At 43.0% G+C, this 19,937-nt stretch overlaps 1 protein-coding gene across 5 annotated transcripts in view; it reads left to right on the top strand.

The window, feature by feature from the left end:
• GREB1 (growth regulation by estrogen in breast cancer 1) overlaps positions 1-19,937 on the top strand; it is a 158,008-nt gene that overhangs the window by 61,069 nt on the left and 77,002 nt on the right. Inside the window, exon 1 of one of the 5 annotated variants that reach the window (XM_019537393.1) lies at positions 1,579-1,718. The exons of the other annotated variants lie outside the window; for them this stretch is intronic. The gene's annotated coding sequence lies outside the window, so the exon portion shown is untranslated. Of the gene's footprint in view, positions 1-1,578; positions 1,719-19,937 lie in introns of those variants that run through there. 5 annotated transcript variants of the gene reach the window in all.

Raw genomic sequence — 19,937 nt, 5'->3', positions numbered from 1 at the left:
CTCACACACACACACACACACACACACACACACACACACACACACACACACAGAGAAACAGAGTACAGGCAGTCCTCGGATTTACAACACAATTGGTTCGTGAAAACTGTATCTTAAGTCGAAATGTTGTAACTTGGAACAAATTTTCTCATAAGAAGCAATGTTATAAATGGGGGATTGGTTCCTAAACCAAGGCCCAACACCCTATTTTCACCAAAAATACCCCAGAATTTTGTACTCGATCAATCACAGATAAGTAATATAGCTACTTTAATGTATTTATATTGTAAAAGCAATCATATTGATTTGGAAGGACATCTTTGAGGTGACTTTGCTGGACTTGTTGAAGGGCTCTTGGTTGGACTTCTTGGCATCACATCGGATCAAGCATTGTAAAGTCGTAACTGACGTCAGAAAGTTGAAACGGTGTCAATTTATATATGTTGTAAGTGCGAAACGTTGTAACTGGAAGCGCTGGAAGTCGAGGACTGCCTCCCACGGGGTGCATCTACACAAGATGTCTACTACACAGTTGACTAATTAGCTGCACAGTAAACATCTTAATGTCTATATATGCACCCCTGTTAGTCTGGAATAAACTAATTTACTCTGCAGTGGGATAGTACAAGTTTATATATACAAGTACTATCCTGCTGCAGAGTAAAAAGCTCCGCAGCAGTGGACATGTAGATGCTGCTTGGTTGGCTGGGGTACAAGGGTGCTTCAGTGTTGGGGGCTGCCTCTTGGCGAGCCCTGCACTGAAGCTTCCTTGTGCCCCAGCCAGCTCCTCTGCATCAGGCTGAGCTAGGGAGAGCAGCCCCGGGCGTAGAGGTTCACCTGCCAGCTGGGGCTGCTCCACCCAGGCTCCACATGCTGCACCTCAATAAACTGTGGAGCTTTATTGCTCCAGAGTTAATTGCTCCCTGGCATATGTTCAAATAGTGGGCCTAGGAGCAATTAACTCCAGAGGAATAAGATCTGCAGTTTATTCAGGTGCCAGAATTGCACATGTAGATGTACCCAGGGTGTCTATTTAAAAGTAATACAGGAGTTACTTCTTTGAGCAAGCAGTCATTTCTTGATATAAAGGTGTCCAGTACACCTAAGTATTGATTTGATTTCCTGGCCATTTTCTTTAGAGAATGCACTCTTCCTTTCTGTTAACAAAATAGGCTACTAGAGGAATAAAGATCTTTTTTTTTTACTCATTCCTGTTTCTTTAAAAAAAAAAACTGTTGACGTTAATAGTGCTTTAGACTGACAGATTGATATGTACCTGACTAGGAGCAACATGACCTAGCAAAACACTTCTGTATTAATAAGACATAAAGTCATACCATTTATCATCTAGTATTGCAGGCACACAAATTAGAGAACAGCTTGCTAGGTTATACTGTAGTCTTATTATTTTGTTTCTGTCGTCGCTGCAGAACAGATAGCTTTGAAACCTTCCTGTGTTCCACTGTGACAGAAGAATGTTCATGTCATGACGACCTGACTGAGTTGCTCAGTTGCGCACTGCGCTGACTCAGGAGCCTTAAGTGCTCCTAACCAATTTGCAAAGCAGCAGACTGTCCTAAATCAAAGGAAGGAAAACTCTACAAAGATATAGCCGCTAGCAATCACCACAGGTGTAAGTCTTCCAGCACTGCAACCAAAATGTGAAACCCTGGGATTAATTTATTGGGCAAAATTGGGGAGCATACATTTTGTTTAAGGTACAGTACATTTTGTTCTGTGTAAATTTATTTTTCCATCTGTATTAGTAATAGTTTCATGATGAGCATTTTGCAATATTAAAGGGACACCACCAAAATACTAATATTTCTGCTACTGTTCCTATTCATACCCTCCCTCATTTTCAGCTCCTGTTGCTAGAACAGCACTTTGAAATGTTGTACCTGAATATTTTTTCATTGCTAATTTTTCACATTTTTAAAATTTTATGCATTAGATGCATTTTTCTGCACCTTGTCTATCCTCTTCATCGTTTATTCTGTTTGAGTGAGTGGCTTTTTCTCACCAAAAAGGGGGGAGTAAGAGGCACTTTTAAAACAAAAAAACAGAAAACTTTTATTTTAAACAGACACTAATTTAGCTTTACAACAGGGAGCTTAGAGAGACGCGTTTTAGCTTGAAATGATGAGATCTCATCTTCATGGTGTTTTTTTTAATCACCAAAGCATTGCCTTAAATAATATAATGATGTGTTATTTTCTGATTTAATGCGGTTTTAAAGACAATTATAAACAGAAGTTAACTCTTATTTGAATGAATGCCTTGCAACAAAGTAACTGTATCTGGAGATTTATTTGCTATTATAGCTCAGCAGGAATTTCATCCCAACAGGATCCCGAATCATTTAGAATCTTTCCACAGGTTTTTGTCTTCTCTGTGTAGGATTATCCATATTTTTCAGAGGAGCGGGAATCTAGGAAAGAAAATCCATTAAGGAGTTGGTTCTTCCCTAACAGTCTATTGGAGGGGCAGGGTTTGATCCCTCTTCTTGAGTGACTCAGAAGCTGAAAAGTCTCAAAATCTGGTGGATTGTGTAAGTATCTATGAATAGTGATGGACAACTTTTGTATCCAAAGTGTTTTTGGACCCTGAAACATCCCCTTTCCTCAACTGGTTTGCACCACTAATATACCCCCAGGTTGTAGCATCCTTTGAGTGTTTTTGACACTGGATGAGGAATAGCATACACCCCCAACTCATCTGTTTATCTCTTGGCCTACGTGTCTCTAGCTTTTGCTATTTGTATGCCTTTCAGACCTTTCAGGTGTCCTCTGTCCATAGGGCTGAGGTAGATTCTCTGGAAGGAACCAAAACCCTTGTTAACGTGGGGGTGAGAAGATGTGTGAATTCATGCTCTTCTGCTTTCATGGAGCTAGGAGAAGGGATGGCTGGGACTTGTATTACCATGGGAACATTTTCCACTAATCTACCAGCTGCTACTTCAGCCTTCCTTTCCTAGCACTGATTTTCTCCATTCAGCTTCTTCCTGCTGCTTAACAAGCTCAGAGCATTTAATGCATGTAGTTCTTTTTAAGAGAGTTTGAAGGTGGTCTCTGGAAGAGCTGCTTTTATCAAAAGCCAGGAGCTGATCAAAGCAGCATGGAAAAGCTGAACTGAGGACAGAACAGAACTGCTTGACTGGCTAGAGGGTCAGGGATCTGGGCTAGACATAAAGCACTTTAGTTAAACTACAGTGAACACTGCTGATAAGGGGTTTCTCTCCAGAGTAACACCTGCACAGTTTGTGAGATCCTGAAGGAAAATCAAAGAAATCTGCATTAGAATGCATTGTTTCCTGCAGGAAGGAGTGCCAAAGCATTTACAGGATGCTATTGCCTAAATGTATTTATTGCCATATCATATATTAGGGTTAGCCTGCAGCATTATTACAATACTGGACTATCCCCCAGCTCTGTATTTTGTTAAAGGAATGGCCCCTTGATGTGCTCTTAGGCAATCACAGAATTAAAGAGTGAAACATATGACTGGCTGTTCATGGTTAGGACACTCACTCTTGGAAGGAAAAAACAAATCCATTTACACAGAGTTCTAGCCAAGAAGAAGTTTTCAGCAAAAAACAAACTGTTAGAAAGTTAGAGTTCAGAAACAAACAGGAAGAAATGGAATACCCAAACACCAATAAATGTTCCGTTAAAGTCTGCCAGCTAAGTTTATACTCAACTCCATTGTCCTTCTCCTTCTACCACTGCCCGTTATGCTTCATCTTTGTTAGAGTTTTGTAACTTCTGTGAGGATTACTTCCAGAACTCAGATAATTTAGGCAAAGTTGATGGAGTGTTTAACTTTTGGGATAGGCAGAATTGGAGATTTAAACTGGGTAGATTGTCCATAAGCATGGCTCTTATGGCTCGTGTAACTGCAGTAAATTCAGGGCAAGTTGCCACTTTCTTTAGGCATCTAAAATAAGTTATAATCTCCCCATCAGAATTTCTAATATGGATTGAGCATATGATTAACTCTTTAAATTGAGAACCTACACTTTCTGAAACTAGTACACTACATGATTTCTTGCTGAGGGCTTGTGATTTAGATCAGTTTGGTCTTTGTGTAGTAGGAATTTATTATATAATAGTAGTGATTAAAATTGGTAAAACATTTTCCCCCCAAACTGATTTAAATATCAAATTTCCAGCATCATAACTCAAAATTATTTGTTTTATTGGCTTCAAACTTTCCAAATAAATTCACCTCTGGTTTAGGTGTAGATATGAGCAATTTTATCCTAAGAAGACTTTGTTTTTTAAATTATAAAATTAAGTTTTTCTTTTCAAAGGCGGCAAACTAAGTGTTAAAGCAGAAGCTGTTTTTCATTGTTCACAGTTAACAGCATCTGGTTGTCAACTGGAGTTTTCTCTTTCTCTGGAGAAGTAGAGCACAGGCTGCTGCGTAAATTCTTCTACACTGAACTTCAAGTGTGCTTCAGTCCAGACCTGCAGACTTAAGGCAGTGATGATATCTTTTACATCTTTCATGGCCTTATTGCTTGCTGGCATTTCCCAGTATTTTAGCTAAGTTTTCTACATTGGTTATTGGTAGAGCTGGTCAGTACATGGGGATTTGGTCCTGTAAACAAATTAGATGATAATGAAGCATTTATTGTTTTTCTCAACCTTTTCTTGTAGGGATTTTAAGGTTTCCACTGAAACTTCTACTCTTCCCAAAATTTTATTTTTCACAACTGAACATTTAAGCTCCCACACCCCTTATGCTGAAATTCTTTATATGCCCAAAATGGGGGAAAAATCATAATGAAAATGAATCCTTGTATCTTTGTGATTTGTTCTGTGTGTTGTTTTCTAGAGAAGCTAGTTCCTAGCAGCTCTTCATTGAGATGGTTGAAAATTAGTTTGCCCAAATCTGGTTTTACATTCTCTTGGACTTTGGGGAGATTTCCAAAGGCAAAAAAGCAGTTGGGCATGCAATGAATGCAATCATTTCTCATCAGAATTTTAGCTTTTATTACAAAGTGCTGTATAATTAATGTCTGTACAACACACCAATATTAATAAATAAATTAGCATAGTTTTCTCACTTTGGAAATGGGTGAGAGAATTTATTTCAACGATGGGTTTAAAAATAGTTTGATTTTTAATCCAAAATTGCCAGAAAACCTAGTGGACCCATGAGCTCTTTTCTAGTGTGCTTGAAAGCTTGGACCTTTTCTTTCTGAATTCCTGTTATGAGACTTTGTTGGTTGGAAATATGAGAGCGCCATGGTCTTCATAGCCTATTATTTTCCAGGACCAAAATAAATTAGATAAAAATAACATGCAAAAGAAAAAGAAAACGGCATCTGTCTAGTTGTCTTACCATATATACATTTTTAATAGAAACAGTAGCAAAACTGATTTTGGCTGGATTGTGAGGGGAGGTTTATTTTCTCTATGTCCTGTTATCCAGTTTAATCAGCGTCTCTGCATTTAATTGTGAGTTAGTTTCTACACTGATTATTAGGAAACAATTAAGTATTATTTGATATGGTGTTGTAGATAATATTTCTGATCTGCTTCCACTGGAGATATGTGGGCTCAAAATTGTGATTACAGAAAATAGTATTGTAGGATTCATGACCAAAATAACTAGGCTAGGATGACTGCAGTTGAAGTTAAACCTTTAATGTTGCTTTTAATATTGTGATGTTCAGATAGGGACTAGTGAATTACCCATAAACTCTCTCCCATGTGGAAAAGGAGATCTTCTGGTGGTGAGATTCTTTTATTCTTTTAGAGCAAATTGCTAGGCTGGAGTTTTGGATGTTTTCAGCACAATATATAAGAGACTACAGTTACTACTTTTACTAATACTAATGATTAGAATTCATAGATTTCATAGATATTTGGGCTAGAAGGGACCCCGGAGGATCACTGAGTCCAGCCCCCTGCCCCAGGGGCAGGAAGTCAGCAGGGATTATAGGATCACCAGAGAAAAGCAGCTTGAGGGTTTTCATTCCTCATTAGAGAGAAACCAAACTGAATATTTTGAGGTGAAATGTATATGTATATTGATTGGGGGCTGGGATGTGGGAGACATACTCCAGTCCCTGGTCTGATTAAGTTTTTCATCTCAGATAATTTCAAATTACCCTTGAATTTGGTCTCCCTCATACCATGGCAGTAGCCTACATAACATACTTCTCTGTCTTTCTTTCTCTTTCTGTATCTCCGCTACTTTTCTTTCTCAAAATATTTTCTGATAAAAGCTGTATGAAAACAAATACAGCTTCAATAAAAAAGCATATTTTGCTGGTATTTCATTTAATCAAAAATATTCTGACCTGCTCAATATGTATATAAAAATATATAGCCCCGTAAAAGCAAAAAAAAACCCACAGTGAAGTTGTTAATATAGTTTTTACAGTACTTCAATAAGAGCCTCCTTTTTCCTGCAAATAATCACTGTAATTTTATATATTCTTATATGAATACCATTTTATTATCATGCAGTATTTAATGTGAGGATTGTTGAACTGGCATGCTTATCAGACTCCAACTAGAATTTTGCAATCAATGCCTATTATATAATTTTCAACTTCTCCCCATTTTTCATATAATTCAGTGCTCATTAAAGGTACCAATAGGTATCCCTGGATGATGGCTACATGGTGCAGGTACAGAAAAGAGTGTGGAAATACAGCTTATTTACACCCTATTTCTCAGTCCTGGTTTAAAGAACCATCTTTAGCAGTGGAAGTGCCCATTCATACCTTCTTGCCTCCGTTAAGTCAACAAGGAAACCAACTAATTAATGCCCTTGATGGTGTTTTTAGTGATGTGGACAGCGATTCACAACTAAATTAAGCTAACTAATTCTTTTGCATAAGGCATGTATCAGATGTAATACAGTAATTAATAGATCCTTGAGATAGTCCTAATTCTTTTCCAGAGCAGAAGAAATGTACAATAACAATTTCCCCCTTTCTGGGCAATTTAACAAGCCTTTTTGCCGGGGTAGCTGTGTTGGTATGGCATAAGCTACAACTCATAGTTAATACTGAATGTTTTAAAGAGACAGTGGGTGCATCTACATGTGCATATTAAGGTGAAGCAATAAACTTCGGTGCACAGAGTGCTAGAGTTTATTGCTCCTGGGCACTGCATTTACATGTGCAGAGAAGCTGACATGCTGTAAATCCTCTCCTGACTCCCATTTACCTCCTGACAGCTTCTTGGTATACCCATGTTCTGAGACAGGGCTTTTCAACTTTGTTTAATAAGTGTACCCCCAGTGGCCCCCTTTTTAATAAGTGTACCCCCAGGGGAGGGAGTGGTGGTGAGCGGCTGGACGCTGGGTGGGGTGGCTGGGGGTGGCGAAGCAGCAGCAATGCGGCATTTGTGCAGCCCTGCTCTCACCCGAGCCCGGCTCTGCTCCTGTGAGGCAGTGGCACAGGGTGGGGGTGCTCTGTCCCCACCCCCCCCATGTGCCCCCTGGGACCTTTCAAAGTACTTCCAGGGGTACACATACCCCCAGTTGACAACCCCTGAGTTAGGCTATTTGACTGAGATATGAAGGATGAAGTTCAAAGCCTTGCTTCAATAACTATTTAATTAGGTATGCAAAGACACTGCTCTAAGAAGGAGACATTGTAGAAGACTTATTCCCAGAATAGCAAATATCCATGCAGTCAAGGAACTTCCTTGGGCTGCGGGATGCAGGTTCAAGTGCCAGCTCTGCCATTCTCCTGTATCCTAGGTTCTTGCTTTTTTGGGGGCCAGATCTTCTCTTTCTCTCATTTTGACCAGAAATTCCTTCATGGACCTGAGGAAGACATCCCCATGAAATGTTCCTCAGCCTGGCTGTGTTGCAGCAAAATATTTTGGTTGTGTGGCAAAAAAAGTTTAATAAAAAAATGCCTGAGTTGTTCTGCTTCTGGTCCTCCAGCTTAGGAATGTATAGTTTCATAGTTTCTAGAGTCGGAAGGGACCTGAGCAGATCATCGAGTCTGACCCCCTGCCATGGCAGGAAAGAGTATTGGGGTCAAACGACCCCAGAAAGGTGTACATCTAGCCTCCTCTTAAAGACCCCCAGGGTAGGAGCCAGCACCACTTCTCTTGGAAGTTGGTTCCAGATCCTAGCTGCCCTGACCATGAAGTAGCACCTCCTGATATCTAGCTTAAATCTACCCTCTGCCAGCTTGTGACCATTATTCCTGGTCACTCCTGGTAGTGCACAGGGGAACAGGGGCTTCCCTAGTGCCTGCTGGTCGCCTCTGACTAGTTTGTAACAGGCAACTAGATCCCCCCCTTAGCCTTCTCTTGTGGAGGCTGAACAGGTTCAGGTCCCTTAGCCGCTCCTCATAGGGTCTGCCCTGCTGCCCCCAATTATGTGAGTGGCCCTCCTCTGGACCCTCTCCATGTTGTCCCCATCCCTCTTGAAGTGCGGCACCCAGAACTGGATGCAGTACTCCAGCTGCCGCCTGACCAGTGTGGCATAGAGGGGGAGGATCACCTCCTTGGACCTGCTTGAGGTGCATCTGTGGATGCATGACAAGGTGTGGTTGGCCTTTTTGACTGCATCCCCACACTGCCGGCCCATGTTCATCTTGGAGTCAATGGTGACTCCAAGATCCTTTTCTGCCTCTGTACTGACGAGAAGGGAGTTACCCAACCTGTAGGTATGATGCCGCATGTTCCTCCCCAGGTGCATCACCTTGCACTTGTCAGTGTTGTTGGTATGTTTGAAAACAAGAGAACCAGAAGGCAAATAAAAACAACACATCTGCTGGGAAATGACATCTGCTCGGAGGGCAGTACAACAGTGCATACACAATCCAGAAAGTTTTTGGAGAGTGTTGCGGACAACATCCTGGTGCAAGTGTTGGAGAGGCCATCTAGGTGCCATGCTCTTTTTGACCTGCTGCTCACAAACATGGACAAATTGGTGGGGAACGTAGAAGTGGATGGCAACTTGGGTAGCAGCAACCATGAGATGATTGAGGTCAGGATCCTGAGGAAAGAAAGGATGGAGGGCAGCAGAGTAAGGACCCTGGACTTCAGAAAAGCAGACTTTGACTCGCTCAGGGAACTCATGGGCAGGATCCTCTGGGAGGCCAGTCTGAGGGGGAGAGGAGTTCAGGATAGAAGTTGTACTTTACAGAAACTTTACTTAACTATCCCAGTGCAGAGGAAGACTAGCAAGTATGGCAGAAGACCAGCTTGGCCCTTCACTGGGCTAAAACACAAAAAGGAAGCTTACAAGAAGTAGAAACTTGGACAAATGGCTAGGAAGAGTATTGCTTGGTCATACAGGGATGAAATCAGGAAGGGCAGAGCACAATTGGAGTTGCAGCTAGCAGGGGATGTGAAGGATTATGAAAAGGGTTTCTACAAGTGTGACAGTAACAAAAGGAGGATTAGGGAATGTGTGGGTCCCTTACTGAATGGGGGAGGCTACCTAGTGAGAGACTATGCAGAAATGGCTGAAGTACCCAATGTCTTTTTTACCTCAGTCTTCACAGACAAGGTCAAATACCAGACTACTGCACCCAGCAGCACAGTTTGGGGAGGAGGTGAGCATCCGACAGTGGTGAAGGGACAGGTTAGGGTCTATTTAGAAAATCTGGACCTATACAAGTCCATGGGGCTGGACACAGTGTACCAAAGGATGCTGAGGGAGTTGGTCAATATGATTGCAGAACCATTGGCCATTATCTTTGAAAACTCGTGGTGGTAAGGAGAGGTCCTGGGTGGTTGGAAAAGGGCACATATAGTGGCCATCTTTAAAAAAAGGAAGAGGGAGGATCCAGGGAACTACAAACTGGTCAACCTTATATCAGTCCCTGGAAACAACATGGAGCAGGTCCTCAAGGAATCCATTTCTAAGCACTTGGAGAAGGTGATTAGGAAGAGTCTGCATGGATTCACCAAGGGCAAGTCATGCCTGACTAATCTGATTGACTTCTATGCTATAATGACTCACAGAGCAATAGCTCTGTGGATGTGGGCAGACCAGTGGGTGTGAATTTAGCAAGTCTTTTGATACCAGTCTCCCACAACATTCTTGCAAGCAAACAAAGGAATTAGAGGTTGGATGACTGTACTGTAAGATGAATAGAAAACTGGCTGAATCGTTGCACTCACTGAGTAGTAATCAATGGTTCACTGTCTAGTTGGCCGTGGAGTGTTCTAGGGGTCAGTCCTGGGGCTGGGTTTTTTCAATATCTTCATCAGTGACCTAGAAGATGGGATGGAGTGCACCCCTCAGCAAGTTTGCTGATGACACCAAGCAAGGTTTTAGAGAGACTTTGACAAATTTGAGGATTGGACCAAAATAAATCTCATGAGGTTCCATAAAGACAAGTGAAAGGTCCTCCACTTAAGAAGGAACAATCCCACGCACAGGTACAGGCTGGGGAACATCTGGCTAAGCAGTAGCTCTACAGAAAAGGTCCTGAGGGTTACACTGGACACTAAGCTAGATATGAGCCAACAGTGTGCCCTTGTTGCAAATAAGGTGAGCAGCATACTTGGTTGCATAAGTAGAAGTGTTCCAGTACATTGAAGGAAATGATTATTCCTCTCTATTTGGCATGGATGAGACCACGCCTGGAGTACCATGTCCAGTTTTGGGTCCCCCACTACAGAAAGGATGTGTACAAATTGGAAAGAGTCCAGTGAAGGGCAGTGAAAATGGGTAGAAGGCTGGGGAACATGACTTCTGAGGACAGCTGAGGGAACTGGTCTTATTTAGTTTGGAGATGAGACGATGGAGTGGGGATTTTGTAGCAACTTTCAACTACCTGAAGGGTGGTTCCAAAGAGGATGGAGCTAGTCTGTTTTCAGTGGTGACAGATGACAGAACAAGGAGCCATGGTCTCAAGTTGCAGCAACGGAATTTTAGGTTATACAGTAGGAAAAACTTTCTCATAAGGAGGGTAGGAAAGCCCTGGAACGGGATATCCAGAGAGGTTGTGGAATGTCTATCCTCGGAAGTTTTTATGACCTGGCTAGACAAAGCCTTGGCAGGGATAATCTACTTGGAGATGGTTCTGCTTTGAGCAGGGGGTTGGACTAGGTGACCTCTTGAGGTCCCTTCCAGCCCGAAAAAGCTCATATATATATTCCTCCCCAAGTGATCCATTAAAATGTGTGTTGAATCTCATACTATAATAGTATTTATTTATATTTGTTTATAATTTTATTATAAAATATATATATTTTTATTATAAATAAATAAAAGAAGCCAGTCTTCAGGTAGACTGCACCAAGCTTCAGTCTTTGGTGCAGCTTCAGAATCATGGTGGTGCTCCCCTATTGTTGGAGCACTCTGATTGGCTGTTTCCATCAGCCAATCAGTGTGTGAATAAAGTGTTATGCACAGACAGACAGACAGAAAGACAGACTTAGGATTTTATAATATTACAATTATAAAACTTAATTCATAGTAATACATTTTAAGGCCAGAAGAAAGCAATAGATCATCTTGTCTGACCTCTTGTGTTCCACGGGCTATTACATTTCACTTAGTTATCCATGTCCTGAGCCTAGTATCTTGTGTTTGATTATATCTTCCATAAAGACATCCAGTTTTGATTTGAAGACAGTAAGAGATGGACACTGTACCAGTTCCATTAGGAATTTATTCCAGTGGTTGATCTCAGTCACTATGAAAGCCTTATTTCTAATTTTAGATTTGTTTAATCTTCTAGCCATTTCTTCTTGTTCTGCTTTCCTTTGCTAGATTAAAGAATCTTTCAGTATTTTTTCCTCATTGAGGTATTGATACATTACAGCTGACCTCTCAGTCTTCTTTTTGATAAGCAAAACAATGTGCTCCTTCACTGTAAGGCATTTTCTCAACTTTTGAATAATGTGTGTGTATGTGCGTGTGTCTCATTCATACTCTCTTTAACATATGCACATTTTAGGAAATAGGCATGGGGAAGGAACTCAAGAGTTCATAGCCACCCAGTACTTTCCCTGCTCTCAAAGCAGGATTAACAATACTTAAATCATTCTTGACAGTGATTTCTCTACCCTCCTCTTAAAACCCTCCAGTGATGGAAATACAAGCACCGTCTATTGCAATGCTGTATTCAAATTTCAGTCTCACCACTACTATATTCAGAGGTACAATTAACTCCCTATTTGTGCTCACTATTCCCCTATTTTTCCTCAGCATCACACTGGGAGTTTCCTGTTAAGCTAATTTCCTAGGGCTCCTAAATAATTTTTGAAGGATTTCCAGGATCCAGTCACCTTCTGGTAGCATGACCTGCATTCTTTGTATGTATATAGGTAGAGATGTATGAATTTGCATTTTCTATTAAAATGTGTTTTTTTTAAATGAGCCCAGCTTACCAAGCAATCCAGATAACTTTATATATTTGCCCAATCTTCATAATTATTTATTATTTGCTGATTGTTATGCTATCTACAGATTTTATAAGCAGCGATTTTATAGTCGTTTCCAGGTCATTGCTAAACTAAAGGGTTGAATAATATTGGACCTAATACTGATGCCTGAGGGACCCATCTAGAAACACCTTGATTGACTAAAGATTTTCATTTGACAACTACTTTTGAGATCTCCCAGTGAGTCCTTTTAACAAATACTTTGCGGATATTCTATAATTTTTTAATCAGAATGACTTGCAATACTAAGTTAAATGCCTTACAAAAGTATAAGCAGAGACTTTTGTGAAATCACTGCTTTACATATACTAAATCTATTATTGCTATTGTTAGTATTATTACTGCTATTGTTATTGCTATTGTTGTTGTTATTTAGATTTATATCCGACTCTATCCAGAGGGGCTCAGAGTGGCTTACAATAAATGACGACAACAGTAAATTCCCCAAATAGAACCCAAAACAAAGAAACTCCACATCATACCACCCACTCCTGCTACTTTGCCTAAGAAAAAACCCTCTGGCAAATAGCAGCCCTGATTCATATTGAGGTATAATGAACTTCCTCCTGTTCCCCATCCCTCCATGCCAGACACCATTCCAATCTGATAAACTCAAGCATTAATTACCTTCATCTACTAAACTTGTAATTTCAGAAGGAATAAAACCAGCATTTTTTGGCAAAAACCTATTTTCTAGGAAGCCATTTTGACAGGCACAAATTATATTCTCATTCTTTAACATTATATTAATCTAATCCCATATTTTATTCATTATTTTGTCTAGAATTGACATCAGGTTAATTGACCTGTAATAGCTTGGATCTTAACACTTGCTATTTTTTTACGTTGGCAAAATATAGGCACTCTTTCATTGTTTTGTCAGTCTCTCTAATTATTCCATGATTTATTAAAAATTAACTTTAGCAGTTTAGAAATTTCATGAGGTGGGTTTTCTATTAATTTTGTAGTGCTTTGAGATACAAGCTGAATCTGGACCTGTTGTTTTTCCATGATGTTTAAGGTTCTCCTGAGTCACTAATGGATTGGAGCATTCTTCTTCTTCATATTATAGTAGCATATTAGTAGCTGGTAGACTCTTAGAAGATAGTAGCTTCTTTCTTTCCAAATATGGAAGTGAAATATTTATCGAACTCTTGTGCCTTTTGTGCATCATTATTAACAAAGTTACCATGTTTATCTACTAAGAACATACCACTTCCAGCATTTCTTTTTCCCTCATATATATAAAATGTATGTGTACTTTCTTTATCCGTGCCAATAGGGGATTTTACTATTTTTTATCTCATTTCTGCTTTGTATAACTTCTGATTTATATCAATTGCTATTTGATTTAATATTCATAGTCATTGTAGTTCTTGGCCTACCTAGCCAAACTCAAACACTGCAATTACCTTCCCAAAGTCTCAATTCCAGATCTCCAAATCATGGTTAGGGGTCTATCAAGACTGCTGGCAGATTTCACCAATTGGTGATGATGGGTGGGGCCATTTGATGAACAGACCTGACAGCCAATCAGTGGCGAGAGGTGGGGCACAGCCATCTTGCTGTGCCGGCAGTTTTGATTCCCCCTTCTTTCCCCAGCAGGCTTCATGGTTAGGCTACAGCAGCCACAAAAACTGCTGGCTCCCCAGAGGGAGAAAGCATTTTATTTTTGGTTAGGTTTTTTTTTTTCCAGGGAGCCTGCCAAAAACGTGAACCCCCACACTTTTTTGCAGAGCTTGCACTACTTTATGGGGCCTGTGAAAATCACAAAACAATGATTTTGGTGAGTCCCTAGTCATAGTACAAGTTAAGGTGAAAGTAATGTAAATATTTACATTACATAATAGGCAGAGGCCCTGGTCAGAGTTAGAGCCCCTGTGCTGCTGGGTCTGTGAGGTTTGAATTTCTCTTTTGTTGATGCTACTAGTCATGTGATTGTAGTTGATGCCTCCCATCTTAGACGCTTGGGGGTAGATTCTGTTCCACTTTATGTGCGAAAATGACACTTCCCTGGCCATGCAACTGCCTTTTTTGTACATGCAGAATATATTTCCATGAGCTTTGCAGAGTAACGCTAACAGCTTATTTCTCCAAGGTCTGGATAAGGATAAAGAATTGAACTTGAACTTGAGTTTCTTGAATCAGCTCCACCACCACAGCTAGATTACACAAACATTCTGGTCATTTACAGGAATTCTGGTCCTTAGGGCCAGAGGATGGCGTGGAATTGACATAGAACTCTTGCAACTGCTTCCTGTTTCAGGGGAGGCTCCTCTCTTGTGTAATGTGCTAGTTATCTTTACACATGTGAATTGTGTAGTTTTGTGATCTCCCACTCCCTGGGTAAGGGCTTTAACTACTAATTTATTGTTTTCTGAAGTGGGAGGGTTTTGTTGTCATCACTTTTCTACACTATCAAATGGGTACTAGTCATGATTTTCCTATATCTAGCATTAGAGGAAGTTACATGCCTTGGGTGAGGGGGGGAAGTAGGGTGTAAAATCTATATAAGTAGCTTGAAATGCTGCTTAGCAGCTAACTGTAGCCATGTAAGAACTCCTGACTTGTCCAAAGGTAGAGTTGGATTTGGGCTATAGACTCCAACAGATAATAGTGGCTCTACCACCCTGATTCCTTGGGGTTTGTCTATATCAAGACAGCTTTTGTGGAGTGCAGGACTGTCTTCCTGAATCTGCTGATGTGCTCCTGAACTACAAATTTGTCTATGAGGCTACTCTAGGCTTGTCCCCAGCATCTGCTCTTGAACCTTTGGTTCCTGGGTCTACTAAGAGTGCTAGGGATATATATAAAACAGCCTCATGTAAAAACTTACAGCTCTAGAATGCATTATCGGGCTCAGATGGGTTGCGCTCAGCCCTGTTCTCCCCACTACCATATGTTGACCCGGCATAAACAAGCCTGGAAAAGCACAGGCCCAGAGGGTGACCTAGTGGCCTTATAAGTATATAAGGGGTGTGCATCAGGATCTGTTCACCAGAGCTCCCCAAGGGATGACAAGGTCAAATGGTCACAAACTCCTCCAAGACCATTTTAGGCTGGACATAAGGAAAAACTTCTTTACTGTCCAAGCCCCCAAGGCCTGGAATAGACTCCCTCCAGATGTGGTGCAAGCACCTACTTCCGAACTCTATTAAGAAACATTTGGATGCCTATCTTGCTGGGATCCTTTAACCCTAGCTGACTTCCTGCTCCTGGGGCAGGGGACTGGATTTGATGATCTTCCGAGGTCCCTTCCAGCCCTAATATCTATGAAATCTGTGAAAGCCCTTAGTTTGTTTGTGTTCATGATGTTGTAGGTAGGATTTTTGCATCCTCAGTTGGCTGGCTCTGGAAGTGCTATGCCAATATTTTTTTATTCCATTTAACATCTCTTTGTTTTTCAAAGACAGAATAAAAACTGGAATAGCAGATGCTAATACTACAGGGGGGCATTTATAAACTGGAAGAACAGACTATTATCCTATCCAGACAAAGTGGGTACAAACGTCACTAAAGCATAATATGCTATGAACATAAATATGTAAGGGCCTTGTTACACATTAATTTTGGGTACTTCCTGGAGCTTTTAACCCCTGAATTGTCTGAAAGTTAACACCTTTAAGTGGTTTAGCACAAGCACTTGTTATGCAACTCAAAGTTATACCACTCTAAATCAAGATTATATATTGATCTGCGCAATCTAGCTCCTATTTTCATTAAGGTGTGGCCACTCCCCACAGAATTGCTGCCCACGCTGAAGGTGTGATTGCAAGCTAGCGTTAATCCAATCAGTATTTGTGCGGCTCACAGTGTAACATGTAACAAGGCCCGAACAAGGCCCAATGTGTCCTTAAAAATCAAACAGGACACAGACATAAAATCTTGGATGAGTACCTTTTGCTCTCCAAGCAGCATATAGCCCTTGATTCCATGTTACTTAAAGCATTTCTGGTGTAGGTCTGGAACATCACAATATTGCATTTGAATTTTTTTGTACATAATATATTTCTTCTTGGCTAAGTCCTAGTCAGTGGGGACTTTGTAATACATCTAATAAATGGATTGCATGTGAATGGAAAAGAAAAAAGCAAACCTTCTGCTCTTTCATATACTTTAAATAGGATTCAGAAGAGGTGAAACGGTTTCCAAGTTCTTGACACATCTATTCCTGGCAGATTGTTCTGCATCAAAGCAATCCCTCTGTTTCTAGTACTGGGCAGTTTTGTGCTTTTTGTTGTGTTTTCTATCTGAACAGTGTGAGAGCTCATCCGTGTGCAGGAGTAAGGTGAGCAGTTCCATCCAGCCTATGAGGATTAGACCTTGTTTTTTACTTAACCCTCTGCAAAGGGGCTGCATAGGCTGCTTGCCATGAGGCATGATTCTTTTTTCTCTCCCATGCTTACTTTTGGGTGGGAGGGCATACTGAGACACGGTTTACTTTGCTCCAGTATCTACAGCCAGCTTTGCTGACCTGAATATAGGCCTAAAAGAGAGAGAGACAGAGAGAGGCAAAACTGTGGCTGTGTCCCTGCCCCCAGCCCTCTTTGCACTTACTCTATAGGACAGGGGTATCTAACTCATCTGGCCCTATAGAATGGATGAGTGGCATAGGGCTGGTCTGTGGGCTAGACTGGTCCCACAGACCCCTTTCCCTTACCCGGCTATCTCCCTTAGCATACTTTATCCAGTGCTTCAGTGGGTCTGGGACCTTTACTGCATGCAGTGTGGATCCATGTGGTGCAGCCCAGGCCCAGCAGCAACTGCACTGCATGCGGTGGCCTCCCCAGACAGACTAAACTGTATGTGGCTCCTGTTCCAGCCACTCCAGGATCTGTGCTACATGGCACAGAGTGGCTGCACAGGGAAGCTGTTTGCTGCTACAAGCTCTTGTGCTGCCCAGCTCACACTTCCCCTGTGTGCACGGGAGCAGTGTGGGCAGCACATAGGGCTGTGCACCCCGCTGCTGCCCTTGCCTGCAGGGGAAGTGTGGCCAGGGCAGCAGGGAGCTCGGAGTGGCAGGCAGCTTTCTGCGCCCCCCACCATGCCCTGCTGCGCTGGGTTCCACACACTGCTCTGCAGAAGCAGTGGCGTGGGCAGCACCGTGGGGGGCATCGCCAGTATATGCTGCCTCCCTGGATCCTGGGGCTGGGAGGGAGCTGGGGCCGGAAGGAAGCAGCTGTTTGCAGCCTCCCAGCTGTAGCTGGCCCAGGTTCTGGGTAGCTGCTGATAGCCACAGAACCTGGGTTTGGGGGCCGGAGGTATAAGCAGGGCTGGGGGGCATAGGCCTTGGGTGGGGGGCAAGGGGCAGCAGGGCTGGGGGCAGGGGCTTTGGATAGGGGGCAAGGGGCACAAGCAGGGCATTCTGCCATATACCTCCTGCCCTTGTTTTGTTTTTCTGGTATGCCGGCACTCTGGCACCTTCCAGGGTAGGCATTGTGGGGGGGTTTCAGCACTCTTGCCAAAAAATGTTGCCTACTCCTGATCTAGCATGTGCAGCTCTGCCATCTAACCCCTGGTGCTGCCCCTAGACTGATCAGGCCCATACTGGGCACAGTGTGCACCTGTGTTGTAAGGCTGGTCGGAGGGCCAGATCTGGTCTGTGGTCTCTTTTTCCTGCCCCTCCCCCTCCCCCAGCATACCTGATCCAGTGGCTGCTCCAGCCTGTCTGGGACCCATGGCTGCCCCTGCCTGCCCCCGCGCGATACTTTAAAAAACCTCCCCAGTGCTCACCAGGTGTTGCTGGGCGGGGGATGATCCCCGCTGTCCCCACTGCCCCATACTGCATGGGGGGCTCTGCCACTAGCCCCCTGACTAACCCCCTTGCTTCCTCAGCCCTGCCACAGGTGTCCTGCACAGGCCAGCTCCGTCCCTTTAAAAAAAAACCCCAAGAAAAACCCGGGACTCACCACTCCTACAGCTGCCTTGGGGCTTTGCGGGCTTGTGCAGAGCCTCCCACATGGTGCAGGGCAGTGGAGGGCACTGCAGATTGTCCCCCACTGGCAGGAGCGGTGAGTCTGGGGCTTTTTTGGTTTTTTTTCTTAAAGGGCCAGAGCTGGCCCAGGCAGGGCACCCGTGGAGGGGCTGGGGGAGTGAGGGGAGGGGTCAGGGGGCTCATGCAGAACCCCCCATGCTGTGTAGGGCGGGGGGGGCAGCGGGGATCGTTCCCCCCCACACAGCATCACCCGCTGAATCGGGGCTTTTTTCCCCCAAGTGCTGGGAGCTGGGGCGGTTGGGGCAGCTATTGCCAGGCTGGGAGAGCGAACACAGGATGGGCCTGGCCTGGCTGATTCGGAGACTCAGCAGTAGCCGAATCGAACCAGGACAGTGATTCGAATCACCGAATCAAAACACTGTCTCCCAAACTGGCAGAATCTGAAGCGAATACTAGTCGCTTTGCACAGGCCTAATGACATTAACTGTTCATTTCAGTGTTATCAGGGTTAAGCCCTGTGTCAATAACATTTTCATAGATTTCATAGATTTTATAGACATTAGGGCTGGAAGGGACCTCGGAAGATCATCGCGTCCAGCCCCACCTTTCCCCCATCCAAAGGGCAGGAAGTCAGTTGGGGTCATAGGATCCCAGCAAATTAAGCATCCAATTTGCTCTTGAAGGTGTTCAATTTTTTCTGACTGGACAGGATCAGATCTTGTGAGTCAGGCCATTTTATCTCTTTATTTAAATAAAGTGATCTGTTTAAAATGGTTGGTGACTGAATGGCATTTGTGAAGGTGAATAGCTGCTTGCAACAAGATGAGTTAATATCTAGTTAATTCCATATTATTTTGTCCCTCTGATGAAACAGCCTGGGGATGGAATTCTACATTTTATAGCTTTCTTAACTGCAGCTACCTTTATCCAAAAAAATAGCTCTGCACCTCCTGTTTCAATCCACCTCTCATTCCCTTCTGGTTACAGTGCCCTCAGCCCAACATTGACAAATTTTCCTCACTGTAACAAACACAGTAGTATTTGGTGTGTCTATGGCTGAAGTAATCCGAAATAGGAGGGGTTGTTCTCACTACACCTCTGAAGGAAGTGGGACGCATTTGTTCCAACAGGGAACTGCCCTGGGTGTTTGGTATGGGAGAGAAATGTGTCTCAGCTTTTATTCTAACCCCAGAACCTCTGTACAGGGGTTCATCTCTCTCTCTTCTATAGTACACCTCAGTTTCACCATCAGCCTTGTTTCTTTATGGAACTCTGCAACAAACATGCTAGGAAACCTGGTAGTCACACCAAATGACAAAGCTAATCTATTTAACGACTTCTTTGCCTCCATTTTCCTGAGCGGGGGCCGGATCAGCGCCCCCCACTGGGTCCCCCTCAGGCCCCAGGGGAGGCACCCCTACGCCAAGGGTCAGTGAGGATCTAGTCAGGGAACTTCTGGAGGGACTGGATGTATTTAAATCAGCTGGTCCGCATGATCTCCACCCCAGAGCGCTGAGGGAATTAGCTGCGGTCATTGCGGGACCCCTGGCACGGCTGTACGAGCACTCGTGGTGCTCTAGTGTGGTGCCAGAGGACTGGAAGAGGGCCAACGT

The sequence above is a fragment of the Crocodylus porosus genome, unplaced genomic scaffold, assembly GCF_001723895.1.
Source record: "Crocodylus porosus isolate Cpor-Errol unplaced genomic scaffold, CroPor_comp1, whole genome shotgun sequence".
Lineage (NCBI taxonomy): Eukaryota > Metazoa > Chordata > Crocodylia > Crocodylidae > Crocodylus > Crocodylus porosus.
The sequence above is the reverse complement of the archived record's forward strand: the minus strand, read 5'-3'. Positions and strand labels throughout refer to the sequence as shown.